This window comes from Geotrypetes seraphini, chromosome 3 (assembly GCF_902459505.1).
Source record: "Geotrypetes seraphini chromosome 3, aGeoSer1.1, whole genome shotgun sequence".
NCBI lineage: Eukaryota > Metazoa > Chordata > Amphibia > Gymnophiona > Dermophiidae > Geotrypetes > Geotrypetes seraphini.
Genome location: NC_047086.1, coordinates 219,486,107 through 219,502,419, shown reverse-complemented (window position 1 = coordinate 219,502,419; position 16,313 = coordinate 219,486,107).

Here is a 16,313-nt window from a genome sequence, read left to right as displayed (position 1 = left end):
CAGATCACTCACTACCTGGGGTGATATGTTCTGGGGGTCTCGCGGCCCACCTGCACACGTGGGCGGAGCTACAAACAGAAAATCAGATTTCACCCATTCATGTCAATGGAAAAAATGTAAAAAGCTGCCATTCTCACAGTAATTCCAACTATAACACACTTTCTATGACACTATAACCACTAGGGACATCGTTTCTATTCTACCACGGACACCATACATATAGAGTTTGTATGTTCTAACTGTGTTTGTAACTGTTTCCTTCATGCACCCCAGTTCATAATGTTATTACATTACATGAGTACTCACATATGCTGAACTAGGAACACAGGTTCCATTCTGAACCAGGAAAAAACTGCATGGAGTTTCTTTTCAACCTGAGTTTCCACATATTGAGTTGTTTAAATCAATACTGAAACTTTTGGATGCCACTTATTCCAACAGATCTTCCTTTTCAGTTTAAGAGATTGCAAATTCCAGTGAGACTTGCATTCTCTATCACAATCAACAAATCACAGGGACAGACTATTACATACTGTGGAGTGGATTTAAGATCCCCCTGGTTTTCCCATGGACAACTCTATGTTGCTTGCTCAAGGGTGGATTCACCCAAGAATTTATATGTTCTTGCTCCTGGAGGTGAAACTAAAAATGTTGTTTATAATCAAGTTTTGTGTTAGTTGTATTGTATTCATTTTGTCAAATATTTCACATTATAATTTGAATATTGTACTTTTTATAAAGCTGTAAAAAAATAATTTCATTCACCACTATAAAGTATCTTTATTTGAATCCATTTACAGTGTTATTGCTATAATTAAATACCCGTGCAACGCCGGGGCATCAGCTAGTTGAAAATAAAAAAATTCCCCAACCATCTCTTGGTAAATCAATACATGAAACACTTTTAAATAAAAGGGAACGATGGAAATGAGAATGGAAAAAAAAAAAAATCAGTAACAATGCAATGATCATATTCTTGAAGAAATTTCACTTTTGAGCACTTTCTATGTTGTTTCCACTACAGTAAATTCAATTTTCGGATGACTGTCAAGATCCTTACCCAAAGGGCAGAGGCAAATCCCCAGGCATGCCAGAACACAGTTCTACCTGGAAAATGAATCATTCCACAGCAAGCCTTGCCCAGAGCTGGTCCCCTCGTTTGGGTGGAAGAAATGGACAATGTAGACTCTGCTGCCACTTGAAAATCCTCAGGCATGGCTTGCCACTTTGGAGGTATTTATCTAGAAACTGGGCGATGTGTCTTTGACGTTCCCTTCCTCTTGTTCATAACAATCAGTCAAGAGAACCAAGGTGACTCAGGAAGGCAGAAATCAGAGAGGCAGCAGGATCCCCCCATAAGACCTTCTCTTAGCCAATTAACTCGCTTTGAATATCGACCCCTAAATTATAGGTTCAGGTTATCTGAAGTTTACACTCAGGCCAGTGACTAAAAAAAATACCTGAGTAGGGCTTGCTACAAGACCCGCAGAATGACAGTAGAGCATGTCAATGTACCTGAGCTACAGGGTCAACAGAAGACACAAACCTCAAGAGCTCATTGCCAGACTGGAAAGGCCAAACTGGGCAGTCTTGCAGAGATTTCAGAATGTGTTGATTCAGGATCAGGTACTTCCCGTGTTTCTTCAAATTGAGTTCTGCAGAGCCGACAAGAAACTTGGAAAGTCAGCTACTTCTACATCCACTCATAAATATAATCTAAGAGGTTTAGTGAGAATTGCCCAGTGTACCCCAACATTCTGAAATAATAAAGGGGAGCTTAGCAAGGAAAAGCATCCAAGATGTTATCTAATCTGCTTGCTCTAGTGGAAATTGTTGAAACACTGGCACAGTTATTTAACACAAGAGATGGAATCTCAAGCCAGTGCATGAGTATAGCAGCAGTTTGCACTAACTAGAGAATGACACAGGAACTCAATTTCTCTGCCCCCGCAAGTTTTGTCACTGTCCCTGTCCCATTCCTATAAGCTCTGCCTTAAACGCACAAGCCTCGAACACTTATGATTTTAAAGTGTGCAGATGAGGGCGGAGCTTGCAGGAATGGGGCAGGGACAGGAAAAGAATTTGCTGGGACGGGACAGGAAAATGAGTTCCTGCAGGGACAGGGAAAAATTTGTCCCCGTGTCATTCTCTAGCACAAACATTTCTATCCGGCATAGATGGAAAACAGCAGACATCCAAAAATATGAGCAGGAAACATTTTCCTTTAATATCATCCATATAAAAACAAATTCTGAGTGTTAATGTACCAAGTAGCCAAAACATGGATCACAGCCATACATCGGACATCCCCCACTATTGTAATCATGTGCTTATTCAAATGATTTATCCAGCTTTTCTATTTTTAAATTTTATTGAAATTGAAAATCAAATGAGTCACTTCAAAAAGTCTTTCTTTAAGATAGGCTCAGACAACAGACATATTATCCAAGTCCATGTTTTCGTTATTTTGTTGTTGGGGCTTGCCAAAAAGACTTTTGTTTTCTCTGCGTTTAGTTTTAGTTTGAAGCTGGTGGTCCACTTTTCAATTTCTGTCATTGTAGGAATTGGTTATCGGATGGAAAACAATATCGCTGTCTGTATACAGTCTCTTCCTCTGTAAACCGCTCTGAACTGTTTGTAGTATTGCGGTATAGTGATCAAGACGACAACGTTTGAAAAATTCATTTCCTAGTGTGGTTGCACCATTATGAACTGTTGTTCTAAGCAAAAGTTTGTATTTTATTTTCTTAAGAATATTTGTACTTTTAAGAAATATTTTGTACCTTCTTATCATCTTGTATTTCACCGATTGTCCAGTCTTCTTTGGTGTAAACCGCCTAGAAATCAGTTATGGCGGTATAGAAGAATAAAGTTATGTTATGTTATGTTATATTAATTTGTTCCCTTCACCAGTCTTGGCCCCTCTCCCCCTCTTTGGGATGGTACATCTCGCTCTTGCTCTCCTCCCCCCATGTGACAGTGCTTCTTTCTCCCCCCTATGGCCCCCTTATCTCCTCGTCAAAATTGAATCTTCGGGCTGTCTGGCAGTAGCAGCGAGGTGACCCTGCTGCTGTCCTCCTGCCCCGGAAGCCTTCTTTCTGGAGCAACTTCCTGTTCCTGCATAGACTGGATACTCCAGAGAGGCAGGGGAGAATACCCCGAACACCGTAGAAAGCCATCCGGACACCCAGACAGTCCTCTAAAAAGAGGGCATGTCCAGGTAAATCCGGACGTTTGGTAACCATACACCAGTGTCTCTCACTGGTGCCAAGGCACAGTGGTGTGCCCTGAAGTGATTCTGGATGTACCACCAAAGATTCCAGAATTGTACTTTATTTTTAAAAATTCCCTTCATAAGTATACACTAGAACAGAAAACATGTACACCGCAAACACAAGAGTCTGTCAATGCTATGAGCATCTGTGTGCGAAATGATACCACCCCCCAGACAAGCCTCATTCTTTGATGTGATTGGTCCTTGAAAACTAATGGCAAGCAATTTAATTTTTTGATCAGTAATTATCATAACTTGAGCAACAAAGCAACCAAGGCTTTGTTGCCGTTTGAATTTTCTTAGTTTTGCGAACTTTAATTTTCAGCTCTGACAGAAATTAAAGCTGCATTTTGACTTAATTTGCACTCAAAAACAAACACATCCATTGCATTGATTAGCAATTCTAGTCTATCTACGGTTCTTTAGTTTCACAGTTGTTACACTTTCCTATACATAGCTTAAAGAACTTTAAATAAATAACTCTTGACTTTTAAATTTTTGTTGGTTTTGCAATTTTATAATTTCAATTATAATGTACTGTGAAAAACATTTGCTAGTCTCCTGTTGAATCCTCTGGCTTAGCCGTGTTGAGGTTCTTGGCACTTTCTCCCAGGATCGGTCACCGCAGTCCAAAATTTTTTTTTTTTCCCGGTTAGTTGAGGGGGGGATGGACTTTTCATTGGGTCTGCCGGGGGCCACCAGAGCACGGGCCTTTGGCAATTTGGAGTTTCGTCTTTTAGTTTCTGTTTGCTTTTGGGGATGGGGGTGGGGGGTTTGTACGGGTGGAACGGGATGTTTGGGGGGGGAGTTCGGAGCTGGGGGGTTGTTTCTTCTGTTTTACCTCTACAACGCATTGACTTTTGTATTCCTGGAAGCTTATTCATTGCCATTGTTGTCTTTGTTGTTTGATGTTTCCTATTCCTTCTAATAAAAAGATTTGAACATAAAAGTGTTTGAGACACACTGCCCTACCTCCATCTCAGGCATATTTTGCTATAGGTATCCTGAAAATCTGACTGACAAAGTGTGTCCTGAGAACTGGGTTGGGATTCCCAGGTTTAGAAAACAATTTAAAGTTTCTTTTTTTCAAGGCCTGCTGAGCGTATGATCTGCTTATTGTTATTTAATCTTGCTTATTTTATGTATTGATTATTGTCACCTTGTTTGTTTATTTTATATTGTGTTATAGATTGCATTATGCACTTTACAATTGTTACCTGCCTAGAATTGTCGGATAGAGTGGGATTGAAATTTTTTTTAAGAACAATTTTCAGACGCTACTGCAGAACAGTGAACTGACTCTTCTCCGCCTCCTGAGATCTAGCATTCAAGTTCCTGTGCTCGGATAACCTTACAGTCTTCTGTGTATTTCTCTGCAAATAACTAATAGCCTCATTACCATTCATTTTAATATGCCATATGCTGGATTGGCTTCTGTGCAAAACACTTTTCTTCATCATGCAGCCCAAAAACTGTGCTCACATTCCAAATTGTTAGAACCCACTTCTCTGAATATTTTGATTCACTCTCTTGTGATTTCCTGTATTGATTATTGCAATGTGCTCTACAAGGGCATGACAAAATAATAATAATAATAACAGTTTATATACCGCAGGACCGTGAAGTTCTATGCGGTTTACAATGATTAGAAAGTTGCTACAAATTGAGTGTAACTTACATAGTTGGAGATTAGTGGCTAACAGTTTAAGGGATCAGCTGTTATGGGAGAGATTGAGATGGGAGATTGTGATGGGAGAGATTGTGCAGATCCGCTACCTAGGTACTTCAAGAACAGGTATGTTTTTAGGTGTTTCCTAAATTCACCATAGTTATTTGCATGTATAATTAGTTTTTCCAGGTCTTTGCCTCATAATGCTGCTTGATAAGAGAGAAGATGTTGATGGCGTCTTTTAAATTTACATCCTCTAACTGGTGAAGAGACGAACTTTAGATGTGAGCTTCTCTTATGTCTATTGGTTGAGAAGGAGAAGAGGTCAGTTATATATTTAGGGGCTAAATCGAATAGTACCTTAAAGCAAAAACAAAAATAAGAAGACTCCAAATTATACAGAACACAGCAGTAAAGATTATATTTAATGCAAAGAAGTTAGACCATGTCACTCCCCTCCTTTATAAAGCTCATTGGTTGCCAGAACACAGAATCACATACAAAATTCTTTTACTAACCTTTAAAACTAGACAAAATAGTCAACCCAAATTTATTAATAATCTTCTTATTCCCTATAGTTCTTCTAAGACTTTAAGATCATCTTCTAAAAATCTTTTATCTATCCCGTCTTTGAAGTTTATCAATACAATGAGGTCTATCATTTTCTCTGTCAGCGCTCCATCTCTTTGGAATAATATTCCAACCCCACTTACAGGAAGAATCAACTCTTACCATTTTAAGACGAAACTAAACTTTTTCTTGATGCTTTCGAGACCTAAATGTCCTTTTTAGGGCTACATAGTTTTATTCTATCTTTTAACACCCCCTCCTTTTGGTTTTTCCCTATATGTTCTTTCTTTTTACTTGATAATTGTTGTTCTACCCTGTTTCCCTTTTTGTTTCTGTTTGGTTTTTAATAACTATTATTGTTTTAAATGATGTATTGTTATCTCACATATGTTTTTAAGACAGTGTACACCGCCTAGAAGGCTGATTGGGCAGTATATGAAATTTTAAATAAACTTGAAACTTAACCACATACTTCCATCTATGTTAGCTCTCTCTATTAGTGCTTCAGAGCTGAAGGTCTCTCTGTTTAACTGAAATGTTGAAAGGCCTTGAAATTTCTGATGGTGCTCCAAGAGACCTAGCTTTATTGAAAAAGTATTTTCCCTATTGTCTGCTTAAGGACACATATCTTGCTGGACAATGTTCCTTGATCTGTTCTTTGCTTCATCCTGGGGCTGGTAAAGAAGAAGACCCAGAGCCCGAGTCTCTTGAAAGTGACACACTGTATCCCCCAGCTACATTTGGCTCCTATCCCATTTCTCTGCTTGCAGTAGTTCCCGTTCGGGCCACTGAGGGGCAGCAGACTCCAGGTTGTGAAGGCACAGTCGCTTGCTGACATTGGGTGGTACTCGCAGGGAACCCTGCCAAGAAGAGTTCCAGGAGCTCTCTGAGGGCAACAGATGGATTCATCCTGGAAACAGCAGCAGTTGCAACTTTCTAAAAGAACACGAGATAACAAATTTCCAGGTCCAAGCTGGAGATTTTGGGATAGCCCTGGTTTTGAACTTAGATCTCAAAGCAATGGGGGATTTGCAGGGCCTGATTTTCTGCCTGTTGAAAGCAGTGCTATTAGTTCTATAATGCAAAAAACAAAAGAAACTGCAGAAACGATGTACAAAATGTTAAGACTTTAATAAGGTCAATAAAATGTTGTGGCCCAAAGGGTGGTTCACTTAGATTAGAAACCATGGACGTCCAGATATCCCCGAACCTGTCCTCCTTTTGAGGACATGTCTGGGGGTCCAGATGGCTTTTCAAAACCTGTCATTTTGTCCGGGTCTTGAAAAACTTTCCTTTGTGGAGGAGGGCATCCGCGTGTGATGTCATTGTGTCGCATGTGCGGATGTCCTTGCCTGATGAGAGAAGGCAGTGGGGGGTGGGAGTGGAGACGGGGCTGGGGCAGGCTTGGGGGCGTGATGGGATGGAACCGGGGCATGATGGGCTGGGGATGGGTGGGATGAGGAGGGCCTAGGGGCGGGTCTAGGGGTCCAGATTTTCCAGATGGGAAATCTGGTAACCCTAACTTAGGTTTCTAGCCTAAGTGAACCACCCTATGGGCCACGTTTTATTGACCTTAATAAAGTCTTAACACCTTGTACATCATTTCTGCAGTTTCTTTGGTTTTTTGCTGCCTCATTATCACTGCAGACGCAGGGTGCAGGGTGTGGTGGTCAGAAATCCAGGACTATCTCAATATCTCCAGCCTGGAACTGGGTAACTTTGCATCTCTGAGAACATTGTTCCCACTTTCCAAGTGCATTAATTTGCTCTCAAGCAGGGGTTCTTAACTCAGTTACTATCACAACAAGATGGAAAGTGGGATCAAATGAAACACTTCAAAATGCTAAATCAATCCCACCATATCACACAATAAAGTTAATTGGAGAGGAAACCTGCTTGATGTTCTCAACCATTCCATCAATCAAGACTTAGATGTCTAGACCATCTAAGTCTTGATTGATCCTAAAAAGTCTCTATTATTGATCCTAAAAAGCCTCTCCTATATTATGTATATATTTTTTTTAATGTTGTTCTTTTCATGCAGTTTTTATTTATATAAAGAGTTTATTCAGGAAATAAAGCATAGAGCAGTGGTCTCAAACTCAAACCCTTTGCAGGGCCACATTTTGGATTTGTAGGTACTTGGAGGGCCTCAAAAAAAAAAAAGTTAACGTCTTATTAAAGAAATGACAATTTTGCATGAGGTAAAACTCTTTATAGATTATAAATCTTTCCTTTTGGCTAAGTCTTAATAATAATATTGTCATTTATAGCTAAAGAGACATATGATCAAGAAACTATTTTATTTTACTTTTGTGATTATGATAAACATACCGAGGTCATCAAAATAGTGCCTGGTGGGCCACATGTGGCCCCCGGGCCGCAAATTTGAGACCACTGGCATAGAGCAATACAAACATTTTTCCCAGTAAGAACAGCAAAACCTAACAGATACAACAAAGGTGAAACAATCAGAGTCCAGGTTTGGATCCTTATAACCAGACTCAGCTAAAGAAAATTACCCCACTGTAAACCATCACCCCCAAGTAACAGGCTGTAAGGGCACTGCTGGCTTCCGCAAATTTACAATTTGACTCTTGATAGTGGGGGATAAAGTATCTAAATAATAAGACCAAACAGAAAGATCTGACTCTGGTGCTTTTTGTGAAATTTAATGTGCAATCAAATTGTAAAAAATAGTGCAGCCCAACTTATGTTATATATCAACAGACAGCCTTGGCCCAACAAGACCCGTTTCACCACATTAAACTGCATAAAAAGAAAACAGAAAGAAAAGAATAAATTTTAAAAATTTATACATAATATAGGAGAAGTTTTTCAGGATCTATAATAGAGACTTGGAACCATCTAAGGCAGGGGTGTGAAAGTCCCTCCTCGAGGGCCGCAATCCAGTCGGATTTTCAGAATTTCCCCAATGAATATGCATGAGATCTATTAGCACACAATGAAAGCAGTGCATGCAAATAAATCTCATGCATATTCATTGGGGAAATCCTGAAAACCCGACTGGATTGTGGCCCTCGAGGAGGGACTTTCACACCCCTGATCTAAGGGCTCCTTTTGCTAAGGTGCACTAGGGCTTTAACGCGCGGAATAGCGTGCACTAGACCTTAACGCCAGCATTGAGCTGGCGTTAGTTCTAGAAGCGTAGCGTGCGGTAATTTCCTGCGTACGCTAAAAACGCTAGCGCACCTTAGTAAAAGGAGCCCTAAGTCTTGATTGATGGAATTGTTGAGAACATCAAGCAGGTTTCCGAGATCCTTTTCCTCTCCAATTAACTTTATTGTGTGATATGGTGGGATTGATTTTACATTTTGAAGTTCTTGACTCAATCCCTGGGACGCACCCAGCTAGTCAGGATTTCAGGATATCCACAATCAAAATGCAAGAGATAAATGTGCACACAGTTGGAGGTATCGCAAACGGTGTGCCAAGCAAGTAAACAGCAATTTTGGTTAGGCAATTACATTAATAGAGCTAGACTGACCTACGGTGCCTTTAGGAAAGAAATAAAAACTGCATTGTTTAATAGATTTATCTCCTAAACAGAAGTTTCACTAAATCTAATACTGCTATTATGTCCACTCTTGTGTATAATGTTGTATTTTAATAATTTGGATATTGTAATTCGCTTTGTCCATCTCTCTTCGGTGAGAACTGCTTAGAAGTCATCTGATTATAGCGGAATAGAAGAATAAAGTTAGTAGTAGTAGTAGTAGTAGTAGTAGTATGCCACGGCGAGATTCCAGGTGTGCCACGAGAGGCATGTCATATAGGCAAGTCGGCCGGTGTCTCACATCCTTGCAGGCGCTCTCCTCCGGCGTAGTCATTTTAGGGTTAACAAGCTCAGGGTCCCATCTGAAGGGCCTCTGTGCATGCATGGACATTGACATGATGACATCACACATGCACATGATGTCATTGCATCAACGTCTATGCATGTGCGGAGACCCTCCAGCCGCAGCCCTGAGTTTATGTGCCGCGGCTTGGAAAAGTTTGCGAGACACTGGCAAACACATTGATCTCAAGCCTATTCATTATGGAAACCTGACTGACTGAACTGAGTATTTATTTATAACATTTCTATTCCACACTATCAGTTTCTAGGTGGATTCCAGATGTACATACATAGATAACCCTTGCTCCATTGCATAAGGGCAGGCTGGAAAGTTCCGCCTCCCATGGGTTGCACCGAAACCCTTAAATTTCTTGTTTACCTGTCAGCTGCTCTTTCCTTCCGTTTCCCCTGTTCTGTTCCTCAAGTTGTCGATCATTAACAAGGTTGCAGCAATGGGTAACCGTAGGGGGAGAGACGAGTTCTACTGCAGAGCTGTAGTGGATGTATTCCGAGACCCTGTGGTACTTTGTTGCACTTTGGACCTGCGTGGATGGGATAGGTGTTTCTTTTACTTTGTATAAGCTCCTGCTCCCAATAAAGCTGAAGCACAGAGCGTGAAGACAAAGCAGTGACCAACCTCCATCGTAGCCTGCGCTCCAGCGTCTTCCCACACTCAAACTCAGGAATCGTTGTTGGCATCACGACAACTTGCACACATGTTGTCAAAGTAATACATTAAGGACGGGATTTAGTAGACAGCCCCCCAAATTTGAGCACTGAGGGCCAGATTCTCAACGCGGTGCTTTTCCACCGCCTAACATAATTGGTTTAGAAACATAGAAAGATGACGGCAGAAAAGGGCTACAGCCCATCAAGTCTGCCCACTCTATTGACCCACCCCATTAAGTCTGAATGCTAATGACCTAGTTCCTTAACTCGACCCTCGTAGGGATCCCACGTGGATGTCCCATTTATTCTTAAAGTCGAGCACGCTGGTGGCCTTGATCACCTGCACCGGAAGTCTGTTCCAGTGATCTACCACCCTTTCTGTGAAGAAATACTTCCTGGTGTCACCACTAAATTTCTCTCCTCTGAGTTTGAGCGGGTGCCCCCTTGTGACCGAGGGTCCCTTGGGAAAGAATATATCGTTTTCCACCTCGACACGACCCGTGACGTACTTAAATGTCTCAATCATGTCACTCCTTTCCCTGCGCTCCTCTAGGGTATAGAGCTGCAGTTTGCCCAGTCTTTCTTCGCATGAGAGACCCTTGAGCCCCGCGACCATCCTAGTGGCCATCCACTGGACAGACTCAGCTCGAAGAACATCTTTCCGGTAATGTGGCCTCCAGAATTGCACACAGTATTCCAGATGAGGTCTCACCATGGTTCTGTAGAGTGGCATTATGACTTCAGGTTTACAGCTGACGAAGCTTCTATTGATACATCCCATCATTTGCCTTGCCTTTGATGAGGCCTTCTCTACTTGTTTGGCAGCCTTCATTTCTGCACTGATGATTACCCCCAAGTCCCGTTCCTCTGAAGTCCTAGCTAGTGTTTCTCCATTCAAGGAGTATGTTCTGCATGGATTTCCGCTGCCGAGATGCATGATCTTACATTTTTTAGCGTTGAAGCCTAGCTGCCATGTCGAGGACCAGTTTTCCAACGTGATCAGATCTTGTGTCATACTATCCTTGAGGTTGCTTTCACTTACTACGTTACACAGTTTGGCGTCGTCGGCGAACAGTGCTACTTTACCCTGAAGCCCTCGGGTCAAGTCCCCTATGAATATGTTGAAAAGGGATGGTCCCAGGACTGAGCCCTGCGGCACTCCGCTAGTCACCTCCGATGTTTCAGAGAGGGTGCCGTTGACCACCACCCTCTGAAGTCTTCCACTCAGCCAATCACTGACCCATGCAGTTAGTTTCTCACCCAAACCCATCGATTTCATCTTGTTTAATAGTCTACAGTGTGGGACACTGTCGAAAGCTTTACTGAAATCCAAGTATACTATGTCCAGAGACTCTCCCGAGTCTAGCTTTCCTGTCACCCAATCGAAGAAGCTTATAAGATTGGATTGGCATGACCTGCCTCTGGTGAATCCATGTTGACACGGATCCCTTAGATTCCCTTCATCCATTATCGGGTTTAATCGGGTTTAAGCGGCACGATAATTGCCGGTTTTGAAGCAGTTGCATTGGCTTCCTATACAGCAAAGGGTACAATATAAAGTACTATCGATAATTCAGCAAGTTATGTATGATAAAGCACCTGGATGTTTTCAAGATATGTTGGAGTTGTATTGTCCAAGAAGGGTATTAAGATCTGAAAATGTTATGAGATCATCCTCAGAGAAGGAGAGGAACATAATGCATGCAAGAGTTAGAAAGTCAATGTTTTCAGTTGCAGGTGTGAAATTTTTGGAACACATTGCCAGGTCAGTTGTGTTTATGTAAGTCTAGAGATATCTTTAAAAAGTTTTTGAAGACACAATTATTTGTCAATGCGTTTATGTGAAAGGATTATGTATGATTAATATATAACACATAGTGCGGGTTTTGGCGCCAGCAGTGGTAGTAACTGCTCCGACACTCATAGGAGCGTCGGCGCAGTTACCGCCACTGCCAGCGCTAAAACCCACGCTATGTGTTCGTAAAAGAGGGGGGGGGCGGTGTTTTATTGATGGAATTTTGTGAATAAGCCTGAGTATGATCAGCAATGTGGGTAGCAGCAGCTTTTGTTAGATATAAGATGTATTGTTTTTAAATATCTTGGATGTTGACTGTAAACTGCCTAGATTTGTAGGCTGTATATACATTTTTAAAATAAATAAATAAAACCAAATTTAAAAAAAAAAAAAAAACTTCTTAAAAAAAGAGTCCCTGTTACGCGGTCTGACTGGTGCCTTGGTCCGTGGTGCGTACTGGCGCCTAGCGATGCTGAAGGCTGGCAGTGGACGTAGTTAGAGGCGGTGCCAGCCTTTGGTGTCACTAGGCGACTTTGGCCATGCTTCACAAAGGATCCTAGGCAACGGAAAGGTAGGCCTGTTAAACCCTGGCCCACATTTCCGATGCCTAGGGTCCTTATTGGGTGCCAGTATGCCCGATTCTATATGCAGCACCTGTCGATGAATGACACACATATATTATAGAACCAATAGGGTACATCACGGATGTTTCAGGATTCCTTACAGTCTTAAAGTGCCTATCACAGGCTAACTCACATTTCTATCCTGAATAATATCTGTTTTCTTAAGATTTTATGTGTGCATGTAACTTCTTTTCTTCTAAACAACCAATTTACAATGAGTAAAGGACAGGCGTATCATAACTGAGGGCAATCAGATCATAGAACCTCCTATAATCTCTATATTATTTCAGGTCCACATCCTGACTCCAGATTTTAATTGCCTTTGCCTGTCCCACCTCCCCTATTTTGAAAACTCTTGTGAAGATGCATATACAAATTGTTCACTTTTCAAAATATATAGTTGTTCAAAAAGTAATCAAAAATACAAAACGTCAATCAAATGGCAGGTGCCACATATAAAATCAGCCCCTATCAATGGCGTTCCGAGTTGGGCGCTGTTTATAGAGTAGAATAGAGTGTTGGGATCCATGCAATATTTGGTCATGAAGATTTACGCCAACTGAAACCTGATATAAATCCTTGTGAGTAAATTAGGTGAGGGATTCCCCCAATTCTATAATAGAGCACGTCTTTATGGAACGCCTCTGACTTGCCCATGTCCCTCTCTCGGCCACACCCTGTTTTCAGTTGCGCAGTAAAAGATTTACGTGCGCAATTATACAATAGCACCTACCAAGATGCACGTGTAAATCCAAACTGTTGCCGCTTAGTGCCAATAACTGATAGCGCCCAATTATTGAGCGAATTTGCTTGCTCATCGATTAAATTAGACGTGCAGCTTGGAGCGCCATATATAGAATCCCCCTGTAAGTGGCTAAATAAAAGGAGGAGACAATTTCATAATAGCAATATTTAGAAAACAGTTACAGCAGGGGTAGGGAACTCCGGTCCTCGAGAGCTATATTCCAGTCGGGTTTTCAGGATTTCCCCAATTAATATGCATTGAAAGCAGTGCATGTAAATAGATCTCATGCATTGGGGAAATCCTGAAAACCCGACTGGAGGACATGTCTGGGGAAATCCAGACGTTTGGTAACCCTATTCATGCCCCACCTAGCTCTGCCTCTGCCTCAAGGACAGTTACTGGGGCGGATTCTATTCAGCAACATTACCAAAGGGTTAGAAGGAAAAGTTCTCCTTTTAGCAGATGGCGTGAACCTTTGCAACAGAGCAGACATCCCAAAGTGATCTACAAATGCAATGGTCTAATATTTGGCCATTAAAATTTAATGTGAAGATGTGCAGAGAGGTGCACTTCGGGAATAGAAATCCTAAGCATATGGACTGTATATGTTAGGTGGGGAGAGGCTGATATGCACAGACTGGGAGAGGGACCTCGGGATGATGGTGTCTGAGGACCTCAAGGCGGTGAAACAATGCGATAAGGTAATGGTCATAACCGGGTGATACTAGGCTGCATAGAGAGAGGCATAATCAGTAGAAAAAAGAAGCTGCTAATGCCTTTGTCCAAGTAATCAGTGAGATTGTGAGACCCTTCCGTTTTGGAGATGGTACCTCACTAAAGACAGAAGAAGACTGGAAGCAATTCAAACAAAAATGATATGGGATTTGCACGAAAAGTCATATGAGAAGAATTGGAATACCTACAGTCAATATGTATACTGTAGAGTACTACTACTACTACTACTATCCATTCAGTTGTGTCCGACCCTTAAGATACACTGTAGGTCAGACCTCACCATGTTTCCCTGTTTTCCACAGCTTCTTTCAACTGCTAGATGTTCATTCCTGTGTCATTCTTGATGGTATCCAGCCAACGGGCTTTTGGTCTCCCCTGCTTCCTTTTACCACTCCTTTTCTAGTGAATTTGCCCTCATCACATGTCCAAAATAGGTCAGTTTGTCTGGTAAGCCTGACTTCCAGTCATGTGAGACCATAAGAATTGCCATACTGGAACACCAGTATCCTGTTTCTAACAGTGGCCGTCCCAAGTACCTAGCTAGATCCCACATAGTAAAACAGATTTTATGCTGCAGTGGATTTCCCTAAGTCATCTCAATAATGGTCTATGGACTTCTCTTTTAGGAAATTATCCAAACCTTTTTAAAACTCGGCTAAGCTAATTGACAACTCTGGGTTTCAATGATCAAGAACATCGTTGTTGGTGATCCTAGCTGTCCATGGGATTCATAGAGTAGAGTGTCTTCAAATCCAGTCCTTAAGATCCACAACGCTTCTTGGTTTTCAGGATTTCCACAATGCATATGTATGAGATCTATTTGCATGCAATGGAAGTAGTGGATGCAGATATCTCATACATATGCATTGTGGAAATTCTGAAAACCAGGTTGGGTTGTGGATCCCTGCTCTTGAGGAATAGGAGCAATATGGGAGATAGATACATTTAGAAGGCATTACTATTTAGACTATTTATTTATTTAAAAAAAAGATGAAGAAGTAGTAGACCTAGAGGACATGAATTGAGGTTGCAGGGCGGTAGACTTAGGAGCAATGTCTGGAAATACTTTTTCATGGGGAGGGTGGTGGATGCTTGGAATACCCTACTGATGTAGGTGGTGAAGACAAAAACGGTGACAATTCAAAATAGAAAGAGGATGGAATCAAAATAAAACTTAAATGAGCTCATAGCTGTTGATGGGCAGGAGTGGTGCTTAGACAGCAACTGCGGTAGCTGGGCAGTGGAGCCAGACCTGGCAAACTTGTATGGTCTATGTCTTGAAAATGGCTAATACAGATTAGGATCAAGTAGACTACATGTGATGTATCACATTCATATCACATGCTATGAGTGAAGATATTGTATACCTCCATGGGGGAGGAGAATATATATTAAGTAGGGCTATATGTTAATCTCAATTGATGTGCTAGCAATTGCAATTAAAACATTTAATTGTGAATAATAATTAATTGCATGCAGACTTTCTGCCTGCTTGCATTCCTCCCCTCCCTCCTGCACACTCTGGCATCTCTTCTCTCGGACCCAGATCCAGACCTGACTTTGTATCCTAACCAACTCTCCCTCCCCAACACACACCAGCACCCTTTACCTTGCCAAATCAATCTTTGGCCTTGCAGCCAGCAGCAATCCTATTGAAAGAATATCTGTGGTCTGCACTGGGCCCTCCATTTGACCCAGCCCTCCCCTTTCTGATATAAAATGCCTGGTGCAGGCTTCCAGCATTCTTTTAATAGGGCTACAGGGCCAAAGATTGATTTGGCAAGGTAAAGGGTGCAAGTGTGGGAATGCAATCAGGATTGGTGGCTAGTTCTGGGAGGGAGAGATGCCAGACTATAGGGGTTGGGAAGAGATTAAGGGAGTTGAACCTTAGAGCTGGGGGTAGAGGGAGGGAGAGATGAGATTGAATTGGACCTGGGGGAGGGAGAGAGTTGGGCCTGAGAGAGAAAGGGAGTTGGACCTGAGATAAGGAAAGGGAGAATTGGACCTGGGGTAGATAGAGGGAGGGAGGGAAAGTGAGTTAGACCTGGGAGTGGAAGGAGGGAGACAGAGAGAGAATAAATTGGACCTGGGGGAGGGAGAGAGAATTGGACCTGAAAGAAAGAGATGGGCTGGGGGATGAGATGGAGGGAGAGAGAGAATAAATTGGACCTGGGGGAGGAAGAGAGAGATAGAATGAGTTGGATCTAGGCGGAGGGAGGGGAAAGAAAGGGAGTTGGACCTGGGATAAGGTTGGACCTGGGATAAGGAGAGGGAGAATTGGACCTGGGGGTGGAAAGAGGGAGGGAGGGAAATTGAGTTAAGACCTGGGAGTGGAAGGAGGGAGAGACAGAGAGAGAATAAATTGGACCTGGGG